Source organism: Alosa alosa, chromosome 3 (genome assembly GCF_017589495.1).
Source record: "Alosa alosa isolate M-15738 ecotype Scorff River chromosome 3, AALO_Geno_1.1, whole genome shotgun sequence".
Taxonomy (NCBI): Eukaryota; Metazoa; Chordata; class Actinopteri; order Clupeiformes; family Clupeidae; genus Alosa; species Alosa alosa.
Window position 1 is genome coordinate 36,754,505 of NC_063191.1, and position 26,169 is coordinate 36,780,673.

General features: G+C 44.7%; 1 long non-coding RNA gene across 1 annotated transcript in view; it reads right to left on the reverse strand.

The window, feature by feature from the left end:
* Positions 1-23,540, reverse strand: part of LOC125291997 — a 29,668-nt gene extending 6,128 nt beyond the window's left edge. Inside the window, exons 1-2 of the long non-coding RNA XR_007193121.1 lie at positions 23,499-23,540; positions 15,519-15,638 (exon numbers count right to left, since the gene is read on the reverse strand). This is a non-coding gene — a long non-coding RNA (uncharacterized LOC125291997). The remainder of the gene's footprint in view (positions 1-15,518; positions 15,639-23,498) is intronic.
* Positions 23,541-26,169: the final 2,629 nt, after the last annotated feature.

Sequence of the window (26,169 nt, forward strand, 5' to 3'; positions counted from 1 at the left end):
CTCACACACACACACACACACCACATTAAAAAGCATTGGAACATGGCAGAAAAAACAGGTTTCGTCAAGCCATTAGGGACTGTTCGTTATTTATTTAAGGGGCCACCGGAGGAGTTTTGGGAGCATTAGTCAAAAAAGACGTGACCCTCCCTCGCCAGCAAGATATTTTTCTATGACCCTCCAAAGTGATTGAGAAAAAACGCATGACCCTCCCCAATAATTTATCACCTTTTGTACTGTGTCAGTTAAGGAGCTTGCATGCTACCACTCATTCCTTGAAATGCCTTGAAAAGGCTGTTGTTTGCACAATTTCACAAATAATGACCCGAACCGAAATACAGGCTACCTGACAACTTTTCCGTGTTTATCACTTATTTGAACTTTATTTCCCGCTGTTTTAGGAAGAGCTGCAGGGCCGAGCGAACTCGACGGGTGCGAGGCCCTTTTCACTTACGTCACGTGCATGAAGTCATGCGATAGCCTACTTTACCTGTCGGTGCATTTTAATAGTAGGCTACACCAGCTTGTCTTTAAGAGGGGAGATTGTATAGCCTATAACATTAGCTAAGTCACATAGGCTATTTGACTATAGGCCATTTATCACGAAACCAAACTAGTGTAACAAAGCACTTTAACAGGGGGAATTAATTGGGCTTGAATTATTGTGCTGAACGCTATTTGTCAATGAGCAGAAACACACTCGACATTCAAACTAGGCTATTGATAAGATGTGCACTATGGAAATTGGTCTGTATAGGCTAACATTGGACAAATAAATGACATTGACTCGCCATATCCTGACTCAGAATAAAAAACATTTTCTTGCTTACTTTGCCGCAAACTCAGCCATGAAATCATACCAGCTTGCAGGTAACCTAACATCTTCATAGAAGGGCGAGCCCACTATAGTCTCTCCTGAGACATGGAGGCCCAGCTAACAATCCCAACGTTCTGGGAACCATAGTTTTTGGTTTCGGGAACGTTGGTTTTTGGTTCCCAAACGTTCCCCGAAGGTTAGTTTTTGACTACGTTTTGGTTCCCATGGAAAGTTTGCTAACGTTCCCTAACCTTTGCAACCTTTAGGGAACGTTCCCTTCCCTATCCAAGATGGCGGCACGTACACACGCAGCGACCTCTCTCTGTCCCAACCGTACGGAGTTTTGTTCGTTTAAAAAGTGTTTGTCCGAAAGTTTTACGTGTTCGTCTCGTCTTACTACGCCGTACTACAAGTACAGCAGGCAGTTTTTAATTGACATCTGCAAAAGCAAGTTTTGCAGCGTTCTGGACTTTGCAACAGAGACAGCAGGAACGCACAAAGCCTATGGCAGGGCATTCAGGCCCTCATGGACTACAAGCCCGCCACAGAGCTGTGAGAGCAACATCCCTCTGCTCAACAACCTGAACCGCTTCTTTTTGCTCGCTTTGAAGCACAAAACAGCACCTGCCCACAGAAGACCCATCCCCTCTACATGAGCAGCCCCTGTGCCTCTCTGCCGACAGCGTGAAGAGGACACTTGCTGCTATCAACACCGTATGGGCAACAGGTCCAGACAACATCCCAGGTCGCGGCGCTGAAGGACTGCGCGGGAGCTTTAGGATGTCTTCACAGACATCTTTAACACTTCCCTGAAGCAAGCCATCGCCCCATCATGTTTCAAAGCTGCCACCATCATACCTGTGCGAAGAAAACTGCTCCATCCTGCTTCAATGACTACCGCCCTGTGGCACTGACACCCATCATCATGAAGTGCTTTGAGCGGCTTGTCATGTCACATATCAAAGCCATTCTCCCCCACCCTGGACCCCTTCCAGTTTGCATACCCGAGCCAAGCGGTCTACAGAGGATGCAATCTGCTCTGCCCTCCACCCAGCCCTCACCCACCTGGAAAAAAAGAGACTCATATGTGAGATTGCTGTTTATAGACTTCAGTTCTGCATTCAACACCATAATACCACAACAACTCATCTGCAAACTTGACTTGACAAACTGGGACTCAGTACCTACCTCTGCAACTGGCTACTGGACTTCCTCTGTCAGAGGCCCCAAGTAGTACGTGTTGGCAACAATACCTCAAGCAGCATCACACTGAGCACAGGGGGCCCCCCCAAGCTGCGTGCTCAGTCCGCTGCTCTTCACCCTGCTGACGATGACTGCACTGCAACCTACAGCAACAATCACATAGTGAAATTTGCTGACGACAACAAGCAGGAAGTACAGGCGGCGCTGAGCTCTCTTCGCCAGTGATGCAGTGTTGGTGGTCCAGGAGAGGTCTTCACTGATGTGCACCCCCAGGAATTTGGTGCTGCTCACTCTCTCCACCACAGCACCGTCAGTGGCAGGTGTTGGGTGTGACCTCTCCGGAAGTCAACAACAATCTCTTTGGTCTTGCTGACGCTCAGCAGGAGGTTGTTGTCCCTGCACCACGGGTCAGATGGTCGACCTCCAACCTGTATTGAGTCTCGCCGCCCCTTGGTGATGAGACCCACCAGAGTTGTGTCGTCAGCAAATTTCACTATGTGATTGTTGCTGTAGGTTGCAGTGCAGTCATCGCCAGCAGTGTGAAGAGCAGCGACTGAGCACGCAGGCCTTGGGGCCCCTGTGCTCAGTGTGATGCTGCTTGAGGTATTGTTGCCAACACGCACTACTTGGGGCCTCTGACAGAGGAAGTCCAGTAGCCAGTTGCAGAGGTAGGTACTGAGTCCCAGTTTGTCAAGTCAAGTTTGCAGATGAGTTGTTGTGGTATTATGGTGTTGAATGCAGAACTGAAGTCTATAAACAGCAATCTCACATATGAGTCTCTTTTTTCCAGGTGGGTGAGGGCTGGGTGGAGGGCAGAGCAGATTGCATCCTCTGTAGACCGCTTGGCTCGGTATGCAAACTGGAAGGGGTCCAGGGTTGGGGGGAGAATGGCTTTGATATGTGACATGACAAGCCGCTCAAAGCACTTCATGATGATGGGTGTCAGTGCCACAGGGCGGTAGTCATTGAAGCAGGATGGAGCAGTTTTCTTCGGCACAGGTATGATGGTGGCAGCTTTGAAACATGATGGGACGATGGCTTGCTTCAGGAAGTGTTAAAGATGTCTGTGAAGACATCCTTAAGCTCCCCCCCGCAGTCCTTCAGCGCACGACCTGGGATGTTGTCTGGACCTGTTGCCTTACGGGTGTTGATAGCAGCAAATGTCCTCTTCACGCTGTCGGCAGAGAGGCACAGGGGCTGCTCATGTAGAGGGGGATGGGTCTTCTGTGGGCAGGTGCTGTTTTGTGCTTCAAAGCGAAAGCAAAGAAGGTTCAGGTTGTTGAGCAGAGGGATGTTGCTCTCACAGCTCTGTGGCGCTGGGCTTGTAGTCCGTGAGGGCCTGAATGCCCTGCCATAGGCTTTGTGCGTTCCTGCTGTCTTTTGAAGTGAGTGGTTATCTTGTGAGTGTATTCCTTTTTGCTTCCTTGATGCCACGGGACAGGTTGGCTCTCGCTGTTTTCATGCCAGCTTCATCCCCAGCTCTGTAGGCTTTGTCTCTGGCCCTCAGCAGCCTGAGGACATCCCCTGTCAGCCATGGCTTCCAGTTAGCCCAGTGATGATGTCTTTTGTGTGGGTCACATCATCGATGCACTTTGGTGATGTAAGAGGTTACAGTGTCTGTATACTCCTCTATGTCTGTCCGGTTGTTGTAAGTGGCTGCCTGCTTAAACATTTCCCAGTCTGTTGTGTCAAAGCAGTCTTGAAGAGCATCGAGGCTCCCTCAGGCCACACTTTTACCTGCTTACTTAACCGGTATGTTCGCTTTTACCCTTTGTCTGTATGCGGGCATTAGCATAACAGTGATATGGTCTGAAAGTCCAATGTGGGGAGGGGGTGGCTTTGTATGCTCCTTTGTGTGTAGTGTAGACCAGGTCCAGGATGTTATCTCCTCTTGTTGGAAAATCAACATGCTGGTGTAGCTTTGGAAGTACAGTTTTGAGATCAGCATGGTTAAAATCTCCAGTGAAGATGGTGAAACCGCCTGGGTGTGCTGCCTGTTGTTCACTGACAGCCTGGTACAGTTCACTAAGAGCCGCGTTCTTATCGCTGTTGTTGTTGGTAGGCGGGATGTATACTGCGACTAGCAGAATCGCAGTAATTTCCCTTGGCAGGTAAAAGGGACGGCACTTTATGATCATAAACTCTGCCAGTGGTGAGCAGTGTTTGCATACTACTACAGTGTCCCGCACCATTCGTCACGGATGTAAACACAGATTCCTCCTCCTCGTGATTTACCTCCCTTTACAATGGCCCTGTCTGCTCGATAGCATGCTAGCTGCTCCAGTTGTACAGCAGAGTCCGGAATGTTGTCATTTAACCAAGTCTCAGTGAAGACGAGCACACAGCAGTTACTTACTGTCCGGTTCGTTGATCTCAGCAGTCGTATGTGATCCATTTTGTTGTCCAGTGATCGTGACATTTGCCAGGAGAATGGATGGTATGGCTGGGCGAAGTTGGGCTGGCAGCTAGCCTGGCCCGGACGCCCGCTTGCCCCTCTTCTGCTTCCTCGCACACCGCCCCGGCGCTTTCTTCCGGGAGGAGTAGCAGGCGAAGTCCGGTGTTGTTGCAGGCCGGAGTAGTCCGAGTTCCTTTAGCGCCTCTGTTGCAAAGTCCAGAACGCTGCAAAACTTGCTTTTGCAGATGTCAATTAAAAACTGCCTGCTGTACTTGTAGTACGCGTGAGTAAGACGAGACGGACACGTAAAACTTTCGGACAAACATTTTTAAACGAACAAAACACCGTACGGTTGGGACAGAGAGAGGTCGCTGTGTGTGTACGCGCCGCCATCTTAAGTAAAAGCAGTAGCTTTTGTAGCAGCTCCGTCTGAACGTTTGTTGTTAGCTAACTAAGGAACAATTGTGGAAGGTAGCTGAGCATTACAGGATCGAGTTGCCCTCCGTGTTAAAATCTGCTAAGAAGCAACAGTTGGTTGGTTTTATTCGGGAGTTCTTAAAAGAGAAGCAGATTTTGCCTGTTTTAACACCAATCAATCCTAGTTCAGAAACTCAAACTGACGTTATTGCCAATATGCCTGGGCCTGCAACGGAGTCTGAGTCCAGCGAATGAAGCTTCGAACAACAGAGAGAATTGTTGAAAATACAGATGGACATGGAAGTAGAGAAAAGGAAATTAGAGTTGGAGCAAAAGAAGTTGGCGCAAGAAATGTTGTCAAAGCGTTTAGATCAGGAAATGGAGCAAAAGAAGTTGGAGCAAGAAATGTTGTCAAAGCGTTTAGATCAGGAAATGGAGCAAAAACGTTTGGAAGCGCAAGAAAAAAGTTTGTTAGAGACCAAGAGCAGGAACGAGAGGTAGAAAGAACCAGACTGAGGCTACTTGCAGAGGGCAAAGTTGACCGAAATAAATCTAGCGGTAAGTCTGACTTAGCGGGTATGATAAAATTCCTGCCAAAATTTAACGAACGGAAGCCAGATATATTTTTCTCTTTATTCGAAAACATAGCTACTGATCGTGATTGGGATGACGAGGACAAAACTATACTTTTGCAAACTGTATTAGTTGGCCGCACGCAGGAGGTTTTTGTGGCTTTAACACCTGCCGACAGAAAAGTCTATAACACGGTAAAGCAGGCAGTCTTGAAATGTTATGAACTCATTCCAGAAGCTTATCGGCAGCGTTTCAGAAACTGGCGAAAAGGGGAAAAGCAAACCCATACCGAAGTGGCAAGAGATTTGAGTAGTTTTTTCAATCGTTGGCTTACCGCTGAGGGTGTGGAAACATTTGATGCGCTGCGAGATTTGCTTATCTTGGAGCAGTTTAAAAATATCTTGCCCGAGAGAATTACTATCTATGTGAATGAGCATGGAGGACTGTTCCGGAGGCCGCTGTCCTCGCCGACAGCTTTGTGTTGACGCACAAAGGTAAAGTGCGTGAATATCCTTCACGTTATGAGAATGACCGTAAGGAATATCGCTCAGGTCGTGTTAATGCTGGCCCTTTTGTTAAATTTGATTCTCCGATGAAGAATAAAGCACGGGAGGCTGGTGTTTCTGGTGAGCGATGCAATTATTGTTTGGAGGTAGGACATTGGAAGCGAGAGTGTCCAGTGTTGCGTACACGAAATAAGGCTAAAACTGACAATGGAAAAGCTGTTGGTTGCGTTTCTTCTGTTGCGCATCCAGATAAGTCTGCTGAGTTTGATGTGGAGGTTTTAAGTGTCGTTCAGCCTGACGCTGGCGAGAAGGAAAATCTTGAACCTGTGTCTAGTGATAAGCGTGTAACATCTGGAGTGTCTGAGGTGTCGGACTATGCGCCTTTCATTAGTGACGGTTTTGTGTCGTTGGTAGGAGATGCGCACAGAGTCCCAGTGAAAATCTTGAGGGACATAGGAGCCTCAGAGAGCTTTGTTTGTGCTTCAGTCTTGCCATTGTCTACGGTATCAGACACGGGGAAATGTGTTTTAATTTGCGGGATAGGCCTTCAGCCTTTCCCGGTGCCTTTACATCGAATTCAGTTATTTTCAGGTTTTGTAAATGGTGAGGTTACAATTGCTGTGAGACCCTCTCTACCTGTAGATGGTATTCATATCATTTTGGGAAACAATCTGGGTGGGTGTTTAGTGTCTCCACCGCCTGTGGTTACAGTTGCACCTTTGCCATTAGCGGAGCCTGATAAGTGTCTGCAGGACTTTCCAGATGTGTTTACTGCCTGTGCTGTGACGCGTGCAATGGCTCGCGCGCAGGTAGAGTCACCATCTGATGTGTCTAAGATGTCTGTTGCTGGTTTGTTTATTCCTGAATTACCTGCGCCTTTGTCTTATGATGAGCTGGTCGAAGCTCAGAGAAAAGATCAGAGTCTGGAGAAGTTTTTTGCTTTGGCTGCAGCTGATCCTAGTAAGGGTTATCTGCTCCAGTTGTACAGCAGAGTCCGGAATGTTGTCATTTAACCAAGTCTCAGTGAAGACGAGCACACAGCAGTTACTTACTGTCCGGTTCGTTGATCTCAGCAGTCGTATGTGATCCATTTTGTTGTCCAGTGATCGTACATTTGCCAGGAGAATGGATGGTATGGCTGGGCGAGTTGGGCTGGCCGCTAGCCTGGCCCGGACGCCTCATGTGCAGAATGGGCTATTGCTTCGAAAGTGGTTATTTTGTGCTGATCCTGATGTGGCAGATCAGGTAATGCAGGTCGTGGTTCCTGAGAACTATCGCGATTTAGTTAACCACGGCACACGGTGTAGAGTCTGGACATTTTGGTGTTAAGAAGACCTATAATCATATTCTACGGCATTTTTATTGGGCACTCATAAAGCGGGATGTAATGAGGTTTGTGCGAACTTGTCATGTTTGTCAAGTGGCAGGGAAGCCGAATACTACCATCAAGCCGGCTCCCCTACAGCCCATTTCGTCTGTAGGCACGCCTTTTGAGCACATCATTATTGATTGTGTAGGTCCTCTAACTCCATCTAAGACTGGATGTACATATCTGTTTACATTAATGTGCCAGGCGACGCGGTATCCTGCTGCGTATGCCTTAAGAGCAATAACCACAAAGTCCATAATGAAATGTTTGTCACAGTTTATTTCTGTTTTTGGGATCCCGAAGATAATTCAAAGCGATAGAGGTTCTAACTTCACCTCCAAGACGTTTGCAGCGGCGTTGAGACTGTTGCGTGTGAAGCACCATCTGAGCAGTGCCTATCATGCTCAAAGCCAGGGGGCACTGGAACGCTTTCACGCAACCTTGAAATCACTGTTACGCGCATATTGCGTGGAAATGAAAAAGGATTGGGAAGAGGCTTTACCATGGCTCTTGTTGGCTGCCCATGGGGTTGTTCAAGAAAGCACGGGGTTTTGTCCCAATGAGTTAGTGTTTGGTCACAAAGTACGAACATCGTTGTCTATCTTGAACACTGAATTAGACCAGTCAAAAACCCCTGCCAGTTTAGTAGAGTATGTGGATGGTTTCCGCCGTAAATTGTTTTTATCCTGGAAGTTGGCTTGTGAACATTTGAGTGCGGCTCAGGGCAAAATGAAACAGCGGTATGATCGCAAGGCAGAGGCTAGGGTGTTTAGTCCTGGTGATCAAGTGGTAGCGCTGCTGCCCATCCCAGGTTCGCCGTTAACAGCAAAGTACTCAGGTCCTTTTACAATCATGCGTCAGGTCTCTGAGACAAATGATTTGTTGTCTACTCCTGAACGCAGGAGATCGACGCAGCTTTGCCATATCAATCTGTTGAAGCCGTACTACTCCGCATCTTTGGGGGTGGCGAGTGGTCCAGCTGAGAGTCCTGTGGGACTAGTCGTTGTAGAGGGGCCGCCGAACATCGCTCAGGTGGCAGCTGAGGATGGGGTGCAGGTTCCTGATGATGCAGTTTTACAGGGACGTCTCAATAATACGCAGAAGCTGGCCGAACTGGATAGTTTGTTGGCGCATTTAAGTGGGGAACAGCGCGAGGAGTTAACATTTTTGATTTCTGAGTTTTTGTCTTTATTTTCCGACACTCCGACCTGCACAAGTCTCATTGAGCATTATATTGACACAAAGGGTGCCCGCCCAGTTAAGCAGAGGTTTTATCGAGTTCCTCTAGACAGGCGTAAAAGTATGGAGGCCAGTGTACAGTATCTTCTGGACAATGGCCTAGCCAAGCCGTCATATTCCAGCTGGGCATCACCGTGTTTGTTAGTTAAAAAATCAGATCATACATACAGGTTTTGTACAGACTATAGAAAGGTCAATGCATTGACCAAGCCCGATTCTTTTCCGTTGCCTCGTATGGAGGATTGTGTGGACCAGGTCGGTAGTGCGCGGTACGTCAGTAAATTTGATTTGTTAAAGGGTTACTACCAGGTACCGCTAACACCGAGAACGCAGGAGGTGTCTGCATTTATTACATCTTCTGGTTTGTACTCGTATACCAGGATGAGTTTTGGCCTTCGTAACGCCCCCTCAACCTTCCAACGTCTCATGAACAGGGTAGTTGCGGGGTTGGAGGGGTGTGCGGTTTATTTAGACGATGTGGTTTGCTACGCTGACACCTGGGGAGAACATCTGGCATGCATTCGCGCATTGTTCCAGAGGTTGGTGGCAGCAACTCTTACTGTGAATCTTGCCAAATGTGAGTTCGCTCAGGCCACTGTTGTTTACTTAGGTAAGGTGGTTGGCCAAGGTAACGTGCGGCCAGTAAACGCGAAGGTCGTGGCCATAGAGAACTTTCCCACACCGTCCACAAAGAAAGAGTTGATGCGCTTTCTGGGTGTGATCGGTTATTACCGACATTTTTGTTGCAATTTTTCCACGGTCGTTTCCCCGCTGAGCAATTTATTGAAGAGCACCGTTAAGTCTGTTTGCTCGGCCGAGTGTCATCAGGCATTCCAGAACGCCAAGTTGTTGAGTTCGGCGCGTGTCTTGGCTGCAGCCAAATTGGATCAACCATTCCAGCTACAGGTTGACGCGAGTCAGGTTGGGGCGGGGGCCGTTCTTTTACAGAGCGATGAAAGTGGTGTTGAAAAATCTGTTTGTTATTTTTCGTGCAAATTTAACAAACACCAGTTTAATTACTCTGTTATCGAGAAGGAGGCTTTGGCGCTAATTTGGGCACTTCAACACTTCGAGGTTTATGTGGGTGGGGGTTTACATCCGATCGTGATTTATTCGGACCATAATCCACTGACTTTCCTCCAGTCATTAAAGAGTTCCACCAACCAACGCCTCTTACGTTGGGCACTATTTTTATAACCCTTTCGTTTAGTTATTCAGCACATTTGCGGCGTAGAGAATGTGTTAGCTGATGCACTCTCTTGCGCCCCGAATGAGTCAGTTTAATGGTGTCTGTTTGTCCTGCTCAATCTGTGTCTGTTCTGCTTGCCTTAAATAGCTGTCCATGGTACCGGGATTTGCAGGTTGCAGAATGTGGTAAAGATGGGGAAGGTGAAAATGGTCACTGTTGGTCTGATTGCCCTAGTATGAATGAGGTGCACTTGGGGATGGTGGTATGAATGAATTAGTCTTTCCAATGTGTGAATATTAGTCTTATAATTTACTCATTTTTGATTCTTTAGAATTTTGTTATTGCTATTGTGGGAGCTTGATGGTTCTTTCAGAGTCCCATTGAAATGGGTCTCTGTTCTTAAGGGGGGGGTGATGTCACGCCCGGCTTTGCCGTGCTGTGGTGCGGCCCGCCCTTTTGTCTGTCTGTCTTATGGCTGCTGTCTGTCTGTCTGTCCCAGACGTACAGGTGGAGCTGTTACCTGGCCGTGCAGAGTAATTGATGGCTACGAGGCCTATTAAAAGAGGCCTTCCTGTCTGCTCTCTCTCTCTCTCCTGTTCCGGCCGTCCGTCTGCGCGGCTGGCTACAGTCTCGCTCCGCACATACATTACATTACATTACATTTGGCTGACGCTTTTTTAACCAAAGCGACTAACAACATGGTAAACAGTAAGTGTTAGAACAATTCTCACAATTTTAGGACAGTTTAAAAAAAAACATTAGAGTACAGTAAGAATAAGTGCGGCCGGTGAGTGCTGTTTTTAACAGTTACTTGTCAGTTTAAAACGGCTGGTGAGTGCTAGGATCAGTAAGACTTGTTGTAAGTGTTGCTATGAGAGTAGATGTTCTCTAAAGAGCTGGGTCTTCAGGAGTTTTTTGAAAGTGGAAAAGGATGTCCCTGCCCTTGTAGGAACTGGCAGTGTGTTCCACCAACGAGGAACAACAGATGAGAAAAGTTTGATTGGCTTGAGCCGCATTGGTAGAGCTAGACGCCGCTCGTCAGAGGAGCGCAGCGGTCTGGAGGTAGTGTAAGTCTGTATGAGGGCATTCAAGTAGGTGGGAGCAGAACCGAGACTACTTTGTAGGCAAGCGTTAGAGACTTGAATTTGATGCGGGCCGCCATAGGTAGCCAGTGTAGCTGGATGAGCAGCGGGTAACATGTGCCCTTTTGGGTTGGTTGTAGACCAGGCGCCGCCGTGTTCTGGATCATCTGAAGTGGTTTCACTGGGCGCGCAGGCTGGGAGACCTGTCAGGAGGGCATTGCAGTAGTCGAAGTCGTGAGATGACTCTTGCCTGAACCAGAAGTTGGGTAGCATCTTGAGTCAAGTAAGTCCTGATTTTCCGATGTTGTAGAGTGTGAAACGGCATGACCGGGCGACTGAGGCAACATGATCTGAGAGAAGTTTAGTTGGTTGTCGAGAACAACTCCTAGATTTCTTTGCAGTCCTGGTCGGTGAAACAGACAGGGAGTCAAATTTGATGTTGATGTCGTGGTGTATGGTAGGTTTAGCTGGGATGACCAGCAGTTCAGTCTTTGAGAGGTTCAGCTGGAGGTGGTGTGCCTTCATCCATGTAGCTATGTCTGAGAGGCAATCCGAGATCCGTGCTGAAACCAGGGGGTCGCCAGGTGGAAAGGCCAGATAGAGCTGTGTGTCGCCTGCATAGCAGTGGTATGAGAAGCCGCGTTTAACGGATAATCTGTCCCAAGGAGGTGGTGTAGATAGCAAAGAGGAGGGGGCCCAGCACTGAGCCCTGGGGACCCCTGTGGTGAGATGGTGAGGTGCAGATAGCTGACCAAGCCATGATAATGCTAAACGAGCGTCCCTGTGAGGTAGGATTCAAACCAGGAGAGAGCAGAACCGAGATTCCCATGTCAGCGAGTATAGAGAGAAGGATACGGTGATTAATCGTGGTCAAAGGCAGCCGATAAGTCAAGCAGAATGAGTACTGATGACCGAGCGGTCGCCTCTGGCTTTTTAAGGCTTCTGTTACAGACAGCAGAGCCGTTTCGTAGAGTGGCCGCTTTTGAACCCAGACTGATTTGGATCCAGAAGGTTGTTCTGTGAAAGGAAGTCAGAGACCTGTTTGGAGACTGCTCGCTCAATGCCTTTGGATAGGAAAGGCAGTAGTGAGACAGGGCGGTAGTTCTCGACTTGAGCAGGGTTGAGAGAAGCTTTCTTAAAACGGGTGTTACCCGGCCCTTTGAACGCTGTTGGAAATGTGCCGGAGGTTAGCGAGGCATTGATCACATGTGTGATAGCTGGAGCGATGGTCGGGCTGATGGACTGGAAGTAGGCTCATTGGGTATAGGGTCCAGCGAGCATGTGGTAGGGGACGGCTGCATGTCAGGAGTCTGGACACTTCACTCGGAGAGAGGTGTGAATGCTGAAAAGATGTTCCAGCAGTCCCTAGAGGTTGTAGGAGTGCGGTATCTGAGTCAGATGCGTTGAGTGGGCATGTAGAGAATTGACTGCTGATTGCCGCCACTTTGTTTGTAAAAAATGAGGCGAGGGTATCTGCAGTAAGGCTGGATGGAGGAGGAGGCAGCTGAGGGTTGAGCAGCGATTTGAAGGTTGAGAAAAGGTTTCGAGTGTCTGTAAGCGTTGTTGATTTTGTCATTGTGGAAAGCAGTCTTAGCAGCAGTGATGCTGGCTGAGAAGGAGGTCAGGAGTGTCTGGTAGTTTTGAGGTCGTCAGCTAGTTTGGATTTGTGCCATTTCCTCCTGCGGCTCTGAGTTTGGTGCCATGATCGGAGGGTATCATTTAGCCATAGATGAGAATGTTTGGATCGAGCTGGCCTTGTGGTAAGAGGGCACAGCTCGTCTAGACACGAGGTCAGTGTGGAGCAGAGCGAGTCAGTGGCTTCATTAACCTCCAGAGAGGAGAAGGTGTTGAGTGGAGGTAGACCAGAGGCAACCACAGAGGAGAAGTGCGTTGGAGACAGGTTCGGATGTTGCGGGCGAACGTGACCATCGGCTGAGGAGCCGGAGGCTGTTCTGTCAGGCTGACGTTGAACTGGATGAAGAAGTGGTCAGAAAGATGGAGAGGCGTCACCATGAGGGTGTCTGTGCTGCAGTTCAGTGAAGATCAAGTCAAGCTCGTTGCCAGCTTTGTGAGTCGGTGGGCTTTGAACCAGTTCGAGGTCAAAGGAGGGACCAGGGCCAAAAGTCCGCTGAGCCTGGGGCATCTAAGTGGATGTTCATATCACCGAAAAAAAAAAAAAAAAAAAAAGCGGACAGTCATGCTCAGGGATGGAGGATAGCAGAGTGTCAAGTTCGTCAATAAAGTGGCCTAGTTGGCCTGGAGGGCGGTAGATGACCAGCACGTAGAGTTTTGCTGGGGCTTATCACTGTGATGGCATGGAATTCAATGAGACATATTTGTTTGAAGGCAGTAGCGGGGTGAATTTCCATTTGTTGGAGATCAGCAGGCCCGTCCGCCTCCCTCGTCCAGATAGGCGAGGGGTGTGGGATAGTGTAAGGTTAGTGGAGAGTGCAGCCGGGGTGGCAGTGTTCTCTGGTTTGATCCAAGTCTCAGTGAGAGCAAGGAGTTCCAATGAAAGGTGGTTGGCATAGCCAGCTATGAAGTCCGTTTTGTTGACTGCAGATTGACAGTTCCACAAGCCCATGGAGAGGTTTCTGTCGGTGAGGACCGTTTAAGTTCCTGGAGGTTAAGGCGATTTCTGCCCCTTTTGGCATGATGCCGTTTTCTGCAATGGCCGGTGATAACAGATAACATACCTTTTGCTTACACTACACTTCATATACTGATGAACACTACACATTTTGTTAATCATTACATTCACTGATTTTCCTTTATTTATTTAATAAACCTTTATTGTTAAATTGTAGCATCGGTGTGGTCTCCCTTCATGTCACTACCGCTGTACGAGCCCAGTGGTCCTGACAATATCCTCATAATCATAATATCTATTAACCTGAGAAGTTTCAGACCATTTATTCAAAGCATAGAGCATTTCTGGCACATTTCATGCTTAGCCAGATGGTGGCGCTATGCTAGGTATCTGAATTACACATGAATGAATATCATCACAATAATGATTTCCAATATTTTATACCTACCAAGATTCAAATAAATCAGTTAAGGCATTGCCCATTTCTGACACATTTCCTGTTTGGCCAGGTGGTGGCGCTATGTCAGGCAGGCCAATAGGGTTTCTGGATATTCTCTTAATCATAATATCTATTAACCTGAGTTTCAGACTGTTCATTCAATGCACTTTGACTTTATGGCACATTTCCTGTTTATGTGCAAGATATTAAAATCATAACATATGACAACATATCAAAAATCCCTTCGTGATTTAACATCAGCGTCATCTTGCCATCATATTTGCCAAATTTCACATGAATCTGACAAACCGTCTGTTGCCAGTGGGTGGCACTATGCCAAATATGGATTATGGGCTTGTGAATATTCTCATTACCATGGTATTCAATAACCTGTGAAATTTAAAACATTGCAAGCCATGCATGGTGAATTAAGACACATTTATTGTTTTTGTGGAAGGGTATTAAAATTCATAGTTTCGCCATTTCGTCAAATTACAACATCTCCATTTAGAATCAGAAGCATATTGGCCTATTTAGCATATTTAGAATAGAAGCATATGTATACCAACTTTCACATGAACTGTCTAGGAGGAGTATGTTAAAATTGATCATGTCCACAACACACAAAATCTCAATTACCTCACTTCCTGTGAGCGTGGCTAATGGCATGTTAATACAAAAGTCGATTGTTTTTGGGAGTTACATACAACCACCAAATTTGGTGTGTGTGTCTAAAACTTTATGCCAACCACAAGTCACAGTGACATAAGGGGGCGCTATGGAGTTCCTGGGCCAAGCCCAGTGCCAAGGCTTTTCCCCTGTGTATTCACGGTACCTCTTGATGTGTGTGCCATAATTTTATGCGTTTTTACTAATGGGAAGCACCTCTTTTGGCATCACAATTCATCACATTTTGGTCCACACAAAATCCCAAATACCTCACTTCCTGTTGGGCGTGGCTAATGCATTGTACATACGAAAGTTGTTCATCTTGGGGATATACACACACCTACCAAATTTGGTGTGTCTAGCTGAAAGTATATGCTAACCACTGGATCAATCACCTAAGGGGGCGCTACTGAGTCCCTGGGCCACGCCCGGGACCAAGCCTTCATGCCTGTGTAGCCATTGTCATACCAGATGTGTGTGCCAAATTCCAAGACTTTTTACCCATGGTAACTAGGGCTGTCACTTTTGTGAAAAAATCCTGTTTGATTTTTGAGACATAAGTGTTCATTGAATCGATTGTAAAATCGATTTTTCATGTCTATGATTTTTCAACGCCAAATATAATATGGGAATTTTCTTTTTAGCTTTCGCAATGCTTACTGCACTTCTAAATTCTTGTATATTCTTATATTCTTGTTTGTGAATTTTGTTACATCTATCCTTTTTATTTGTTTAATTCGTTTAAAATGAATAGTGTACATATTTGGTCAATATCGATTCCCTATTTCAGTTTTCGAAACTTGTGTTGTTTGGTCCAATCGATTGTGCAATTGATTTTCGAACGTAAAGTGACAGCCCTAATGGTAACCACCTGGAACACACACTTTACTCATTTGGAACTTTTGCACTTTGTGATCATTCTGTAATTCTTCCACATCCCATTCATCATTTTTAAGTCATTCAAAATATGGTGGAATAAGTTACAATATTAATGTCTCTGTGTGATCTACGTTTTACATGATGAGATTACCTCTGGTACTCTATTGCTGGTTTTGTTTATTCGTTTTCTATTGTAGATATGTGGTTTTGGCTGCCTCTGTGGACTTTTGCCTCTCTGGTTGCTTTCCCGTCTTTGCACCAGAGATCCATTCTACAAACAAGAGTATGAAACATTTCAAGAACAGGAGACACATGTGCATGTGAAAAATCTATTAGAAAACTTGGCCAAAAAGAAAGCCACCATGAACCCTTCAGAACTATTCAGCCACTGCAGGAGCAACAACAGCAAGACCAGCAGTTAGCCATGGTCAATGGCATAGCTGCGAGGGGAGGGGAAGAGGAAGAGGAAGAGGGGAGAGGAACATCAGCCACTGCTGGGGCAACAACAGGGAGACCACCAGCAACAGCCGAGGGCCGGGGATTTAAATGATGCATGGATTGAAATATCTGATCCAGTCTTTCACTTGAAGTCTTGGCAGCAGGACCAGCACAAAGACCAGGATCAACCAAGCCGAAGCAGGAGCAACAAAGAAAGCAAAAGCAGTAAGAAATGCCCCAGCAGCTGATGCAGCAACAGACAGAACACTACTAATAAATGACTCTTTAGATACTTCTGTCACTACATTGGCTCTTGCTGCTGCTGAAACAAGACAAGAAGCAAGTAATGCCTCAGAAGCTGCAAGAAAAGAAGCTCAAACGACAAAAGCAAGTGAAGCAGCAGCTGAAGTGGCTGGTGCAAAAAAAGCAATGGCAGAAATAGCAGTGGCAGGGTTCTCAAGTTTTGAGCTCAGCTTGGAGTGAGATTTGTGTGTGTGGGGGGGGGGCACTCACTCACTAAAATGTTTCGCTTGTGTGTAGAATTGAATAAAGTAAGTGCATTATTTACTAAGATGAGTGCACCATTTATTAAAACTTGCGCACTATGTAAAAGGTGTGCACACATGGGCAGATTATCAGATGTGAAATGGGCCCCCCAGGCACAGATGTGAAATTCAAAAGGTTGGTAACTCAGCTTAGTTAGGTCTGGGTCTGGGGGCATGCTCCCCCAGAAGAATTTTTAAAAAAATAACCCCTTAAATAACAACTTCTGGTGAGATTTTTGTTAAGAAGCATTAACACTTTGAGACATTGAATTTGTCATTGTATACATTCTATATCTTGTTTTTGTTTATTTTCCAGGACAGTCTGGGATTTGTACCCATCTTGCATAGCTTATGTCTCTTATTTCAGCCTTTATATCAAGGGGAAACCATTTGTGTTTTTATGTCACCAGGAAGCATGTCAATAGAAATAACTTTTGATATTTAGTCACTCAGTACATATATCTCATAATTGGTGAGCCATAGAATATCCCACCGTCAAGATTATTATATTTGAAAAGGACAGCAAGTTCATTATTTTTTGTTGCTATTACATTATGGTGGTTGGAAGCTCATTGTCTGCAGCAGCCCTGTATCTTTAGAGAAAAAAAATATGTGTAGTATACTCGCTATTGATAACACTCATTGATAATAAGCTAATTTCATTCATTGTTAACATGGTCCATCGAGGCTCAGACGGGTGTCCCGGGACCTGATGAACATGCCGCTAAAAAGCACAAACGAGTGTGAAAGTTGCAGCCGTGACGACAGGGAAAATGCAGGCAGCCACGAGAGTGATAGGTCGTATAAAATGAACGTTGCTGATGTCTGGGTACACAAACTACAACGACACTTCATTATGTTTTCTTAATGTCCGACAGTTTAGTTTAGTTTATAAATTGGAAAATAGGCTAATTTTGCCATAAAGTAAGCTAGGCCTACAGCATTACAAGTGTTCGTAGAAAGGCCTGCCTGATTTACACACACTGTTAAAGTACCATAAGTAGGCTGGTTTACCAAAATGAAACAGTTGAATTTCTGAATAAAAATAATCTTAAACGTGTAACCCCACATAAGCGCACAAACATAACGTGGTTTCAGGGAGGGGATGTCCTATTTTGGAATTTTACCAGGTGTTATACGGTAACTGGCTTTCATGTTAACTGGCTGGACTGTTCACTTTGCCTCTGGAGTTAACGTAACCGCCCCCTTCTTTTGCAGGTGTGTTAAGCTGATGATTTAGCCTCCGATACCTGGGGCCTGTACTACGAAGCGGGGTTACTGGCTTATCTGGGTAACTTCGAGAGTAACTTGATCCCGTGTGGCGTAACTTCCCGATTAACCCGTACTAAGAAAGGTGGATAGGTTTTAACCGAGGTATGCTGCCATGGCAATTTACGCTGCATCTCAAACCTGCTCCGAGCAGGTTATGTTCTTGGTTAACCCGAGGTTTCCGTTAACCACACCCTTTATAAGTACCACCCCTCCACTAACAATTCGAGACTATGTCGGCGTACCTGGATGATCCATATGACATCGGAGCGCAAATCGTGAGGTGCTCTCTTCGAGGGGTTTTAGAGACCGCCATATATATATATATATATATATATATATATATATATAGATAGATATATATATATTCTCTATGAAGATATAGATGGTCAGTCGAGGGAATTCGTTATCTTTGTCAGATGATCTAGGCAGAAGTCTCTAATGTCACCCGTCATAGCAATGCCCTTACGTGGACATTCATGTTTTCCATATAATCGGTGATGCTGAACATCTGAGCAAGAATACTGTATGTCCGAAAATAAATCGGACATAGGCCTAGCCTAGCCTACAGTATGCTGAACATCTGAGCAAGAATAGCCTAAAATAAATCGGACATAGCCTAGGCCTAATAAATTAAAATCACCATTTTAACAAACTTGATGAATTGAATGTCATATTACTGTACCCTGCACATAAAGGCTACACATTTCCACAGCACCAGAATTCGACCGAATGCCTCCCTCAACCTCTTCCACAATCGGCCTTCCACTATTATTTGCGATGGCCAACTCCTCTGCTACTGTAAACACTCCTTACAGTAGCCTAGTTTTCAAAGACACCTTTTTCTTGTGAAGTGAAGGCTATAAACATACTAGGCCTACATGTTTTCATTATTAAGAAATATTAATGCAAGCTATAACTATATAAACCTACTATTCTGAATAATGTGTTTGTGTTTCATTTTCACCTGCTGCCATGTGCGTTTGGCAATGGTGTTGCATCTAAAATGTTCACAGGACTAGGCATACACTAAATCAGTCAATGGGGGCTACTTAAACGTTCAATTATCCTATTACTGTAATCTATATGCCCACTTCTAAATTGTGTGGCATCTGTAGGCATTTCTATGAACTCAAAATAGGCAATTTAATTATTTCAACTAATTTCAGACATTCCGCAAGCTATTAATCCTCCGTAACACATATTTGAAGAACATGTGGAAATAAAACTTTACTTTTAGGCATTTAGGCTACCCGGTCTGCAATATGTTGCCAATAGCCTTGCCTTGCTTTGTTCACTGCCGACGTATTTGGTTTTTGCCGTAGAGTGGGTTTTAATTCCTCATAACTTGGCATAATAATTGTGCATTCCTCATTCGTAAAATAAGGTGATCGCGTCATCATTGAAAGTGGTGACTTGCGCTGCAACCCGCCCCTTTTATGTGAACGCGCACAAACTCCAATTAGGTTAACCCCGACTCAACAAATCAACTTCATAATCAGCGTCGTAGTACCGATTAACACCACTTAAGATAACCAGGTTTTGTCAACCCCGGTTTAACAAAGTAACCCTGGGTTACATCTGGGTAGGTTAAGCTCCCTTCGTAGTACAGGCCCCTGGTCGCAGATTCGTCTGTTTAACTCAAGTTCAAATAAATGTTTGTGATGCTCCACTTTGTTGTTTAATAAAGCTTTACAACACGATGTGTCGACGTTGGAGGTGCCAGGTTGTCTGTAGTAGGCTAGGCTACATGTGCTGGACCATGAATATGCCACCAAATAAATAAAACGAAATAAACTCCACGTGGGTCTCGAACCGCTACTAAATTAAACTACGTGTATGATAACCTGACACCAACCTGCTTGCGCCACTAACCAGCTGACACTCCGTGGGGAAATTGGCCATATCTACTAGGTTTAGGTTACTAGTGGTCACCTAGTATGTTATTGTGTTTAGCAGGTTAACACAGCGGATTATGGTAACTGGCTACTGTGTTATCTTGCAACGTTGCCCAAGCCGTTTACTTAGGCCTTCAAAGTAGCCTAACATGGTTAAGTTTACAAATGTTTCACTGATTGCTGCCAGGCTGTGGCCTCCTCTACTTGAAGTGTCTCTAACACAGGATTATCAATGCCAGCAAATAAATCGAATAAAAATGTTCAACTATGAGATTCGAACTCGAATCAAAGAGTATAGAAGTACTTAATATGCAGATTATTGTTTTGTCATTCGAGCAAAGTATATACTCTGCTCGAATGACAAAACAATAATCTGCATATTAACCTAATGCACACAGGCTACCTAGGCCTATGTTAATAATTATAAGGCTATCACAATTAAATAATAACCATATGGTAGTAGGCAGACAATCTCCAACAATTTTGCGAACAAATACATTTATCAAATAGTTTATAAATGTAATGAAGCTCCTTAAAAATTAGCACGGAGGTCTGATGTGAATGACAGCTAGCTGAACCAATAAGACAACATAATTACCATTAGAATTAACTTAGCTTGGCTGTTAGCCTGGTCGGGACCAGGCTAGGTGCAGAGAATAAATCCCCATGGTAACTTATGTGCCATCTCTTTTGTGAAACCAAGTCAAGGCTAAATTCATCCAGGACAACCTAAAAATCCCAGCTTAATCCCTTATCTAAGTTTTGTGAAATACCCCTCAGGTATCGGAGGCTAAATCATCAGCTGAACACAACTGCAAAAGAAGGGGGCGGTTACGTTAACTCCAGTGGGGTGTCCTACGAATCTCGATTAGTGGGTTAGCGAGGTATGTTGCGCTCAAAGCCAGGGTATGCTGTGACACGAAAGTGGATCTGTTTTAGTGTCGCTATATCACCATGGTATCTTATGTTGTCAACCAAACCTGGTCGGGAGGAGGTTATGTGCTAAGTTATAGCTCATATCGTGTAATCTACCACCCGCTGACCAATCAATTGTCTTAAAAACGAAGTTATCTCACGTGTAGGATTCTGTCATATATCTTACAGGTGGAGCTCCGCCTCTACTAACATTTTGGATCTCGAATGCGCTTTAATAGGGCGGTGCGTGCAAATATCCCACTATGGATGTGCATACCATACAACAACTGATGACAATTGATTTATTTGATGTTATAGGTTAGACACAAAAAATGACCGCAGTGTAGATTAAGTTATCGCTCATGAATGCGGAAGTAATTGTTTTTAAATAGAGGCGGTCTTGTGCGTCTCCACGTTTCACGATTGGCCAACGTCATCCCAACACAGAGAATGCGCACAGATCTGAGCTGAAAGCCTAGTTTGACAAATATATCACATAACTGCTATCGTAGTATCACTTAACGTATACCCCTGAGTCAAGGCTTTGTCAAGCCTCGCTATGTCTACATAGCCTAGATATGTCTAACGTGCTTCATAGTATACCCCACAGAGGCAAAGTAAACAGTCCAGCCAGTTAACATGAAAGCCAGTTACCATATAACACCGGATACAACGAACACTATTTTTTGATTGGATGTCGGTGGCTATTTATGTTTTTGATTTTGCTGGTGAGTGGTGCGCTAGTTCTGAATCTAATAAATATACAGATACCTTGACATCCCTAGTAATATTTCTGCGTGAGGAATGCAAGGTGTGGCGTGTGAGCGTGTGAACTTGTTGAATCGCGCGTGTCTCACGCCCATTGCGTGAGACTTGAGAACCCTGCAGTGGCAGCAATTAGGGCAGCATCAGCTAGAGCAAAAGTAGATAGATAGATAGATAGATAGATAGATACTTTATTGATCCCTAGGAGAAATTCAAGGTCACAGTAGCATACAGACATACACACACACACATTCACTAACAGCAGAAAAAGTAATTAAAAGTATATAATATGAAAAAACACAACTAAGCAATAAGGACTGTAGAAGATAAAGAATATACTAAATATACTAAATGTACTAAAATACAAATTATACTAAATAAAACTTAATCTAAATCAATTCTAAAAAACAGTATCCACATAGTGGGTGATTAATCAATCAGGTGCGCTTGCAATGACTGAAGCAGGGACTGAGCCTGTGGTCCTCTGTGCATAAGAGATACACATCTGACTTCTGCTACAACACCGAGTCATGCCACATGCAGAAGTTTTCTGATGATACTGCAATTGTGGGGTGTATCAGGAACGGGCAGGAGGAGGAGTACAGGAGCCTGGTGGAGGACTTTGTGCAATGGTGCAAACTCAATCATCTTCAACTTAACAATTCAAAGACCAAGGAGATGGTGGTGGATTTCCGCAGGTCTAAGCCCACTTTGCTACCAGTCCACATTGATGGGGTCAATGTGGAGGTGGTTAGCACCTACAAGTATCTGGGTCTCCACCTGGACAATAAACTGGACTGGTCAGCCAACACTGATGCACTCTACAAGAAAGGGCAGAGCAGGCTGTACTTCCTGAGGAGGCTGCGGTCCTTCAATGTGTGCAGTAGGCTCCTCAGGATGTTCTACCAGTCTGTTGTTGCCAGCGTCCTCTTCTATGCAGTAGTATGTTGGGGAGGAAGCACAAGGAAGAAGGATGCGGGGTGACTTGACAGGCTGGTAAGGAAAGCTGGATCTGTAGTGGGAGCTGAACTGGAGTGCATCACTTCACTATCTGACAAAAGGACCCTGAACAAACTGATCAACATCTTGGACAATGAGTGTCACCCACTCCACAGCAGAAGAGCCTGATCAGCTGGAGACTTCGCTCACTGCCTTGCACAACTGACAGACTAAGAAAGTAATTTGTCCCCAGGGCCATTGAACTGTTCAATGCCTCACTTAAGGGAAGAGGAGAGATAGACTTCTCTGCATAGTCTGTCTGCCTCTTCACCCCCTCCATGTTTGGATACTGTCTGTCCACTAGCCACTTTTACCACTGTCTTTATGCCTCACTGTTTGCGTGCTATATTAGCACATATGCATACCCCCCCCTCCAAGCCATAGACTTTACTTTACTTTATTTCTGCATTGTTGCACTGTTGGACTTACTCATTTGCACTATCACCATGACCACTATCACCATTGCACTACCACCATGACACTCATTCACACAGAGCACCTTACCATATCTTACTATGCACAGAGAATCACAGGCTCAGTCCCTGCCTCAGTCATTGCAAGCGCCTCTGATTGATTAATCACCACTATGTGAATACTGTTTTTAGAATTGATTTAGATTAAGTGTTAGTTAGTATAATTTGTATTTTAGTATATTTAGCATATTCTTTATCTTCTACTGTCCTAATTGCTTAGTTGTGTTTTTATATTATATACTTTAATTACTCTTTCTGCTGTTAAAACCCTTTAGCCGCCAGGGTTTAAAAAATATAAATTGGATTTTTACATCAAAATTTCAAAAGGCCATGGCTTGCAAGTGGTCAGAGATAAAGTCCTACTGTAAATGTGAAAATCATTGAGTATGACCAGAAGTTTATGAAGGGGGTAAATTTACTCATCTAATTTGCATATTATGACGTCACTGGATGGCAACCACCGTGAATTATGCACATTTCAGTAAATACTAGATGTTGAACATATTTGAGCAGTTTTACTTTCTTTTTTTGTGATTTCACCGACATAACAAATGAACAGGAAAACAGTCACATGTAAACCAACAATAGTAAACTATTACTATAATCACAAACCCTATGCTACTATACAATAAAGTAGCCTTGTCAAATCAGTTCCATATCGCGGGTGACTTTGAAGTTCTTCAGAGCCCTATTTTTACAACCCCTGCTGTCTATACCACTTCGATTACGGACACTATCATCACTACTGTCACTGGCACCTCCAGCTATGTTGGGCAGAGGGTTGAAATAAGCATGGTATGCTTAGTGGACACTGTCGAAAAAGACGCACCTCCATTCACAGACGCTCCGTGACTCAGTCAATAGACGATCGATCATATTCTCCAAAAGGCAGATATTCTCCTTCAGAATCAGAATAGGTGAATAACAGACCCAAGACTTCATCACACGTGAATTTTTTTTTCAACATTTGGTGTATTTCTGCTTCAATTTGTGCAAAACTAAGGCCCGCATCGCTTCCGCGTTATGGAGGAAATGCACGTCTTCTTCGCGTGTTTTCGCGAACTTCCTGAAAACTTTGAAAAAAAAGGTTGAGCTTGAATCGAAGCTCTGGGTGTCTGCCAACTAGTGGTCAAGAGTACAAATGAGATTTTACACTGTACTCGCGTCTATCGTCTGTTTTATTCAGTAATGACGCTTGTCGCAATATTGCGACATGGGCGGTTAGATGGTTAAAGAATGTGTTTGTGTTGTCTGTATGCTGCTGAGACCTTGAATTTCCCCTGGGTATCAATAAAGTATCTATCTATCTATCTATCTATCTATCTATCAAAGGTAAGGTGCTCTTTGTGAATGAGTGTCATGGTGATGGTGCAAATGAGTAAGTCAAACAGTGCAACAGTGCAAGAATAAAGTCTATATATCTATGTATAAACTAGATGTATCACAGAGCGGTACAAAATATGACCGCCGCCCAGTCCAGCACATTTTTTCCACAAAAATAAATCACTCTGAAAGGACTATATGATTCTAACTGTCGCACTAAATTGCATTATCCACACTCAATTCTCACAGGTATCTTCTAGACAACAAGTACCAAAACATGATTAGTTCATAGATTTCACGTGTAAAATTCATTTTATACAACCCCACCCCGATCTTGCCTGTTCATAATTCTGAGAAATTCTTGAATTGTGTGCGTGTATATGTTTATGTGTGTGTGTGTGTGTGTGCCTGCGTATGTGCCTGTGTTTGTGCATATGCATGCATGCGTACATGGCCATAGGCGTGCATAAATAGACACTAGGTGGTGCTAAAGCACTAGGAAGTTTGCCCTTTATCAATGAAAATGCCCTTTTGAAACTTGTTTTTTTTATTATTATTAATATTATTAAGATTTTACTGAGGTCGGTTTTGAAATTATCTTTTGAAAACCTGAGCCATTAAAAACGACTGAAACAATGCCCCGAAATGAGCCACCTCCTTGTGCACACCCGACCAGCCTATCTCTCTTCCTTTGTCACGTGAACTCGCGCGGTCGCGCGGGGCACGCCAGATGTGCAGCACCATAGCAGTTCAGTAAGCGTCTTCAGATAGCAGGCAAGGTCGCTGACAGGCTGCTTCTTCCGTGCCCCATCAGCCAGGTAACATACAGATCAAGCAAAATCTTACAGTTTGCCCTCTAAGCCCAACATGTAATAATTTTGTTGTGCAGTAAAATGTCTCATTCAGCACCAAACAAGCATTTTTGCCGACTGGTCACCTGATAAACTAGTTAGATAAAGCTAGATAAAGTTTTATGCTGTAGCCCAAATCAATGACAGATAACGTGACGACCACATACAGTACAAATAATTTCGGTAGATTTTGCAAATTTATGTGTTAAGAAGAACGTTTTCTGTTGTATATGTTTTGTTAGGCAACATGTATTAACACATTCATTTGTGACAGAAGAAACGGGAAGTTCCCCATTACATGTGAAAAATGCCCATCTGCATTCATGTAATGATAACAGTCAGTAGCCCACTATAACTCCTTCTCATACTGTTTGGCCTCTTTATTGTCTTACAGATCAAGTAAAATCGTACAGTTTGCCCTCTAAGCCCAACGTGTAATCATTTTGTTGTGCAGTAAAATGTCTCATACAGCATCAAACAACTAAGCATTTTTAGCCGACTGTAGCCCAAGTCAATGACAGATAACGTGAGGACGACCACATAGGCTACAAATAATTTCGGTAGAGTTTGCAATTGCAAATCTATGTGTTAAGACGAACGTTTTCTGTTGTATAGGTTTTGTTAGGCAACATAAATTAACACATTTTGGTCTCTTTATTGTCTTAATTGTATATTGATTTACTAATTGCCGCACAAGTCAAATTTCATTCAACATGTGCGTGTAAATTTTTTTTTTAATTAAGTGTTCCACGTGCGCTAAAATGTCTGTGCACGCCACTGCATATGTAATGGGTTAACATGACCCCTGAAGGCAAACATTCGGTAAAAAAATGGTCATACTAGACCCTACAGTTCTCCAGATATTCACAGAAAACTGTGTCTGCCCTACCCTCCTTTCGGGGGGTCCAGTCCAGTGGGGGTGCTACAGACCAAAACGAAAAACAATGGTTCTATGCTATCCACGTGGGGTTACATGAACACTAAGTTTCGTGTACTTCGGTCTTTCAGTGTCCCGGGAATCCTTGACGGAAATTTGGACATGCAAAAAAAAATTATGGATGGTGTTAAAAGCACTTGAGAAATCAAAGACCACCTCCTTGATGTCCCTGTCAAGGCTGCCAGAGTCGTGGACGCCTCAGCAGGCACAGGCAAGGAGGCGTCAGGCGGGGGCAGGGCGTGAGGTGGTGATGGCTTAGGTCATTGGGCGTGCAAGGTGGTGATGGTTTAGGTCGTTGGGTGTCACCGGGATGCAGAGCTGGAGAGACTGGGAGGCTGGGAGGTGGGGGTAGGGCGGGCACGCAAACAAGAGCAGTGCCTGAGTCTGCA